The 7,731-nt window shown below is 53.7% G+C and overlaps 1 long non-coding RNA gene across 1 annotated transcript; it reads right to left on the bottom strand.

The window, feature by feature from the left end:
* Positions 1-2,868: 2,868 nt before the first annotated feature.
* Positions 2,869-7,036, bottom strand: LOC108963333 (uncharacterized). The gene is made up of 2 exons (XR_001992032.3): positions 6,851-7,036; positions 2,869-4,210 (listed from the first exon to the last, which is right to left on the bottom strand). It is a non-coding gene; the product is annotated as an uncharacterized LOC108963333 (long non-coding RNA).
* Positions 7,037-7,731: the final 695 nt, after the last annotated feature.

Here is a 7,731-nt window from a genome sequence, read left to right as displayed (position 1 = left end):
GAGGCTGCAGTGGGTGAGCACTCACTGCTGTTGTGCTGCCCAGTCAGTGAACCTGCAGTGGGAACTGCCCTGCTTAGAGTTTATTATTTGGGTTATTCTTTGTGTGATTATTTGTGTTACTATTTGTGTTTTTCTTTGTGTTACTATTTTTGTTATTATTTGTGTGATTATTTGTGTGATTATTTTCTTCCAACAGAGCAGGGGTACCTGTGCCTGAAGGCTTTCATCACCTCAGTACAGCCAAGGACTTGCACACACCCTCCCAAGGAAACCTGCTCCAAACCCAGCCCTGTCTGGGATCCTCCAGCTCTCCCTCACCGAGCTGCAGTGGCAGAGACCGTCCAGGGTTTGGTGCCCCAGGAGCAGCAGGGGAGGGCACTGGGGGTGAGGTGCCCCAGGAGCAGCAGGGGAGGGCACTGGGGGTGAGGTGCCCCAGGAGCAGCAGGGGAGGGCACTGGGGGTGAGGTGCCCCAAGAGCAGCAGGGGAGGGCACTGGGGGTGAGGTGCCCCAGGAGCAGCAGGGGAGGGCACTGGGGGTTTGGTGCCCCAGGAGCAGCAGGGGAGGGCACTGGGGGTGAGGTGCCCCAGGAGCAGCAGGGGAGGGCACTGGGGGTGAGGTGCCCCAGGAGCAGCAGAGGAGGGCACTGGGGGTGAGGTGCCCCAGGAGCAGCAGGGGAGGGCACTGGGGGTGAGGTGCCCCAAGAGCAGCAGAGGAGGGCACTGGGGGTGAGGTGCCCCAGGAGCAGCAGAGGAGGGCACTGGGGGTGAGGTGCCCCAGGAGCAGCAGGGGAGGGCACTGGGGGTGAGGTGCCCCAGGAGCAGCAGAGGAGGGCACTGGGAGTGAGCTGCCCCAGGAGCAGCAGGGGAGGGCACTGGGGGTGAGGTGCCCCAGGAGCAGCAGGGGAGGGCACTGGGGGTTTGGTGCCCCAGGAGCAGCAGCACAAGGCACTGGGGGTTAGGTGCCCCAGGAGCTCCCTGGTGCTGGAGCAGACCCTGCTGCTGGCACTTGTTGGCTGCTGGGCACTGATGTCACTGCTGTTCCCTGAGAGGAGCCTTCCCTTGTCTGAACTGCCAGATCTGTATCACCAGCTGCTCTCCAAGGCCTGGGAATTTTCAGTCTCTAGACTGCAGACATTGCTCCAAAGAGTAACTGGAGGGTTTTTCTTGTCTCTGCTGCTCCATCAGTGTGAGCAGCAAGCCGTGGTTGCTTTGATAACGAGCTTGCATTTACACAGCACCTGTCAGCTTGAAGGGAGCTCTGCTAACTCAGCCCGAGCTGACAGAGCCTTGTCCACGCTCGGCACAGCTCTGCCAGCCTGGCTGCTGGCTCCTTGTGTGCCTTGCTCCAGTGGATGGAAAGCTGTTACCCCAAGTGTCCTTCAGACAGGGAAAAAGAACAAGTGGATGAGGAATATGTGCCTTGTGGGGCTGTAAATGTCCCCAGCACGTCTTTCATGCCCGGCTTTATTTGTGTCCTCACCCCCCGGCCTCTCCTGCCCTGCAGAGGGAGGGAAGGCACAAAGTGCCCCAATGGATCTTCAGCAGAAGCACAGAATTCTGCCCTCCACGCCTGGGGCAAGGCAGGACCCCTTGTTTTATTGATTTTAGTTGGTAAATACACAAAGCTGTGTGGTTTTCATCCACTTGTGCTTGACATGTGAGACTTACCCTGGTGCACTTGGACTCCTGGTTTTGCTGGAAGGATAACAAAGGAAGAAAGCTCCAAATTCTTCCCAGTGTCCTTATCACCCACCACCAGAGCTGCAAAGAGTGGCTTGCTGTGCTCTCAGAGGCTCTGAGGGAAAGCCCTTCAGGAAAAGGAGGTGTTAAGGGCTGGGCTGGAGGGGCTCTGAGCAGCCTGGGATGGTGGAAGGGGTTGGAAAGTACAGCCTTGAAGAACCCTTCCAAACCAAAGCACTCTGTGAAAAGCTCCCAGGACTGCTTTTGGTGGTGATTAACTTGAAGAGATGAAGGATTAGGTGGACAAGAAAGCACAGAAAACTGCAGCAGGGCAGGGCTGGCCAGAGTCCCATTTGCAAAGCTCTTGTGCTCGGGGCTGCAGCTGGAAAGGTTCGGTTGGAACTCGAGGGTGAGCTCAACACTGAGCAGGGAAACCTGGTTGGTGGGACATTGACCAGGAATGGCTCTGGGAATTACAGCAGAGACTGACACTGCTGAGAGGGAGAGCTCAGCACCAGGGCAGGGGGAGCTGGTGGCTTTGCAGGGAGCGAAGCCTCCTGTGCTTGTAGGAAAAGCCATCAGCAAGTGGCTCCTGGGTGCTTTTCCAAACAGTCAGAGAGAAGGGAGCAGCTGAGAAATAACACAGGACAATAAATTCCTGAAATCTGCCACCAAATCTATCATGGTGAATAATACATCCTGGTGGGAGCGAGACATTATTTGCTTTTTTGGTTTTAAATTTGCCAGATCTCATTTTTTTTTTTGCATTTGTCTCAGGGAGGTGAGGAGTTGGAAAAGGCAATTACAACTGGTGAATGATTAGCGTTAGATGTGACACATTTATGCATCAAATATGTTTAACTGCATTAACCTTCAAGGAATTTACACTGACACCTTGAAAGATCTATCCTGTGCTCAGCCTGAAAAATCTGAGTTGTCCCTCAACTTCCATCTTATTTACATTAATTTTATTACAAAATAAATGGATCTAAAATATTAATGGAGTTTTTACAGGTTCTGAAGGTGGTGTGGAGTTGGAGGGAAGCAGGCACGACTGGGCATTCTGTAGGGAGAGATTTTTGAGGGAATGCACTGGTGCAAGTGCGCTGAATCAAGGTCAGTTTCTGGTTTCTTCCCTGGCTGTCCCTTCCTGGAGGGGAGATGACTGAAAGGATGAGGTTACACAGCTCATTTATCCACTTTAGGGTTTAATTTCCTTCTAATAAGGTGTTTAAACCTTCCAGAAAGCAGCTTGTGGTCTTTGTAGACTTTTAATCTTTACACATTATGCAGAAAGGAAGCACATGCTGGCAGAGGGTGCTACTGGGGATTATCAGGAGAGACTCAGGCCGCTGCAGAGCTCCTCGTGCTGCTCCTCTGCTCTCCTCTCCCTGCAGCGCGGTCTGTGCCTGGCGCTCCCCCATTTCCAGGGCTGTCCCACCGCGGGGGCAGCAGCTCCTCGGTGCTGGCTCAGCTCCATGCCTCTTGTGCTTCACTCCACTGAAATCTGGTTAGCTACGAGACAGACTCCGGTGGAATGAAGGACAACAGAACCCATGGATGTCCTTCCTCACTGCCCTCGGAGCACGGGCGGGTTGGGAGCCCGGGGCCGGTAGGGAAGCCCGGCTGGTCAGGAGTGTGTGGAGGTGTGAACTCGGTGCTTGGAGGGGTTCTCTGGGCCGAAACCCAGAGGGGCTGGAGGGCTTCTCTGGGCTGGAACCCAGAGGGGCTGGAGGGCTTCTCTGGGCCGAAACCCAGAGGGGCTGGAGGGCTTCTCTGGGCTGAAACCCAGAGGGGCTGGAGGGCTTCTCTGGGCCGAAACCCAGAGGGGCTGGAGGGCTTCTCTGGGCTGGAACCCAGAGGGGCTGGAGGGCTTCTCTGGGCTGGAACCCAGAGGGGCTGGAGGGCTTCTCTGGGCTGGAACCCTCGCTTTCCTCCCCCCCACACCCCGAGTGCTGAGCTCTGTAATTAGCCGGGAACAAAGCAGCCCTTGGGCCGCTGTCCCGTTCCCCGTGGGAGCCGCTGACCCCGGGATGTGCTCTCCATCTACCGAAGGCCCTCCAGCCACCAGGAGCTTCTGCAAATTAAACGCTCAAGGCGGTTGTGTTGTCTTTTATGGTTTTACAAGGGAGCTGCCACCAGATAATGGCCTGGGTCCCTTCAGCCTTAAACCCGGAATTTACAAACCCAAGGGATGCCTGGAGGCGATTTCCTCCAAGTGCCGGAGCTTTTCAAAGACCTCTGGCCACCCCGGGAGTGTTAAGGTACTGCTTCCCTCCAGCCGAGATAGGGGAGAGATAATCCCATTATTGCCGGCCCCTCGGGATGTGGGAATTGGGGTTTGCTCCCCTCGGGTGCCTCATGAAGCCCGGACAGAGCAGGGAACTCATCCCCTGTCCCAGCCAGGCTGCCCCTGTCTCTTCTGGGAGATGGATCCTGGATTTCATGGGATTGCCCTGGGACACCATCGAGTTTTGAACAGTTAAAAACCCTCTAAAAGGTGTGCAGCCTCTTCCTGAGAGCTTCCCATCTGTGAAAGAGACAAAAATAATGAAAATTAAGACCATTAGGAATATTCCTCCATCAAAGTCAAACCTACTACATCTGTGCAGTAAAGATATTTCTGAGATTCCTGCAATGGAATCTGATTATAGGTTTAAATATTTTACCTTATAGATATGTCCTGGTTTTATCAATGAAATTAATAAATCAGAATATAATGCATGTCCTTAGCATTGCATGTTGCTTCTCCTCTAAAGAGCCACAATCACCAAAACAAATCTACATCAAAACACACAAATCCCATGAATGAAATGGAAATTCTCCACATCCCAGCAAGGAATTGCAAATGGTGTTTCCAGTTTGGGTGGCTTTGCCAAATGAAGGTCCCAGCTCCTTCCTCCTCAGTGCCTGGGAAACCCGGGGCTCTCAGAAGGGTCCAGCTCTGACTTTTGGCAAGTCTCCCACACGCTTGGATAACTTCAGATTTCAAATTTTAATTTGTTTGCATTTCACAGCTTGGGAAAAGAGAGGTTAGGGTGCAAATCTTGCCTCGAAGGCAAACTGAAACGTTTGCCTGCACTTGAATTTTAAAAAAACCAAAACCAACCAAAACCCCAGCCCACAAAGCCCAATGCGGAGGTGCTGATGGACGATTTAGCAGAACAAATAGTTTGGGGTGTTTCTCTGCCGCTGTTAAAGCAAAGCTGCGCTGCTCGGAGCCTCTCCCCGGCTGTGTCAGGACTTGTCGGGAGCTTTGGGTAAGCCCTGAGAAAGGGTGGCCTAGGCAGGAACCCATCAACCGAAATTCCTCTGTGCAATCCTGCCTTGTTTGAAACGCCTTTTATCAGGCAAGTTCGGACGGGCTCACCCCGCAAATGCCTCCTGCTCAGCTGCGGGGCATTAACCCCTCGGAGCCCGGAACGCTCCGAGCCCAGCGCAGGGAGCAGCTGAAGCCCCAGATCATCAAATCGCACATTAAATCAATGCTAATAAAAACCTGAAATACGAGCTCCACCTCCAACGGCTCCCCTCATCCTGAAAGCCAATTTAAAGTGTCGGGAGCTCACTTTTATAAATTTTAATGAGATACCCCTTGATTTTTGCTCTTCGCTGGGGAGAAGTGCTGGGGGTCAGGCTGCAGCTTCACCTGAGCAGCAGCAAAGGTCTGCTGCATCCTCTGAAGGGACAAACCTTCAACTAAAGGTCAGGTAGAATGGTGCTGGACTTCCCTGAACTTTAAAGTGAGCAAATATTGCTCTGTTCCTTTGTCTGTGGGGGACCCAAGGCAGATGCTCTGAGCACTGGCTGCACTGAAAGGGCAGGGATGGCACCTTCACCTCAGGGATGGCACCGTCCCCCCCAGGGATGGCACCTTCACCTCAGGGACGGCACCGTCCCCCCCAGGGATGGCACCTTCACCTCAGGGATGGCACCGTCCCCCCCAGGGATGGCACCGTCCCCCCCAGGGACGGCAAACTCTGCAAATTCAGTGCCATGCCCTGCCTGCTCTGACAAGTGCCAGGAGCTCCCCATCCTGGGGAGAAAGTACAAAATCATTTCTGTGCCTGTGTAGGGGCTCAGCTCTGACCTCTGAATTCCAGAGGCAGCACTTCCCCAGCCCCATCCAGCTGTGGTGCCCAACAAGAGCCTTTGGGCTGGTCCTGCTCATTCAGGGGATCTCATTTTTTCCTGCCTTTCTCAGGCATTACCTGCACACTTCCCCAGATGTTTTCCTTGCAATTGGTTGCTATTTCTTTCAAAAGGGAATTTTCTCTTGGTTTTTGAGGAAGTTTTACCCCATAAGAGTCAGTTACATTTGAAATTGGCTTTAGCCCTGTGCATTGCGTGTGGAGAGGAACCTGATTGTTCAGCAGCACCGAGGTCAAAGCTCCTGATTCTCTCTTGGGAAAGTGAGAGAAGGCTTTTGGACGCTTTTACTGGAACTCAACAGCCAATACAAACAAGAGATCCATAGAAAGGGGCAAGAGCAGCCTGAGCCCCCTGGTCCCTCTGATCCCAGAGACCAGGAGGGAGCTCACCCAAAGGAAGCTTCAGCATCCCATAGCACCACACCACAATGACTTTGGGACCTCAGAGACCTTGGCAAACTCAAACTAAAGCAGGTTTAAATTGTCTCCATAAGGCAAATTACCAAGCATGACTGTTTTCCAAATATTTCACTTCTCAGGATACCACTGGAGAGGGAACAATTTTAAGTGATTCACACAGAAAATCAAGAGAAGAATCAACTGATTGAAAAGAAGTGAAATCCTTACAAGTGGTGGCCTGGACAGCAGCTCAGGTCTGGGATTTGTTGCACCAGTACAAGTCCAGAGCAAATGCACAGGTTGTGATTGAACCTGAGTGTTCTTAAACACGTGCCATCAGCTGCTGCTGTCAGTATCCGTACTACAGCTTAAAACGTCCCAGGAACTGCTTAAGAAGTTCTCATTTCTCCTTTCAGAAACCACGTCCTGGCCTCTGCTGCCCCACGGCCAAGGGCAGCTCCCTGGTGTTTGTAGGAGCAGGGTTAATTAGGACAGCTCGTTAGAGCATCCTGCGCCTGTCGCCCCCAGTCCCCATCCCTGCCCAGGTGGCTCCCAGGCACGCCCCTGCCCCAGGTGTCCCCAAGCCCTCCGGACACGAGGCTGGAGGGTCGCTCACTCACCTGGCTCTGCTGGGCAGGTCCCAATCCCATCCCGCAGCCGCTCCACTGAACTCCAGCCAAAACAACAAAAACAGGCTGGGGACAGGAGAGACTGAACTGGGGCAGTGGGCGAGTGAAGAACGAGGGCTCGCTGAGTGTTTGGGGCAGAATCCGAGGGCGGGGGCCCGGACAGCGCGGTCCCGTCCCAGCCCCTCCCGGCGGCCGCAGGTGCGGCTTTATCCCCGCGCTCACCTGCGGCCGCAGCCAATGGAGCTCCCGGCTCCTCCCTGCCCGGCCCGCCCCGCGCTCACAAAACCTCCCAAACGGCCCCAAAACTCTCCAGCCTGCTCTGCTGCTCCTCATCCTGCACTCCAGACTCTTGCTTATAGACCTAGCATTAATCCAAAGTGTAGGAGAACATTTGCAAAGTGTCCACTTTAATTTTTCCCCATCAATTGCCTTTTTTCAAACTCACCTCTCCATACAAGAAACATTTCATTTTACCTTTCCAAAGCTGTTGAAGAAAGGGGAAATGTGTTGGCTCTAGTGTGCCCCATGAGTGGTGAGATGGGGACTGGGATGTGACCTGTGAGCTCCCATCATTCAGGGGGCAGAACCTGCCTTTGGGGTATAAACTTGTAAAGAATCTGGAGAGGAGAATGCTGGGAGTGCAGGGATGCTCTCTCCAAGGGCCTCCACACACTGGTTTTCATTTCCATTGTAAAAGAGTCCCATTTATAGGGGGACTCACTCTGTGTGTTCTGTGAATCTCTGGAGCCTCTTCGTTTCCTTGTCCCTTTATCTCTGCCCTGCTTTGGCAGGGGGTGCCCACCCCTGGCTGGCACCGGGGCTGCCCTGCAGGGTGGGCACAGCTCTGCAGGGTGGGCAGGGCAGGGTTTCCT

The sequence above is a fragment of the Serinus canaria genome, chromosome 26 (assembly GCF_022539315.1).
Source record: "Serinus canaria isolate serCan28SL12 chromosome 26, serCan2020, whole genome shotgun sequence".
NCBI classification, from domain to species: domain Eukaryota; kingdom Metazoa; phylum Chordata; class Aves; order Passeriformes; family Fringillidae; genus Serinus; species Serinus canaria.
The sequence above is the reverse complement of the archived record's forward strand: the minus strand, read 5'-3'. Positions and strand labels throughout refer to the sequence as shown.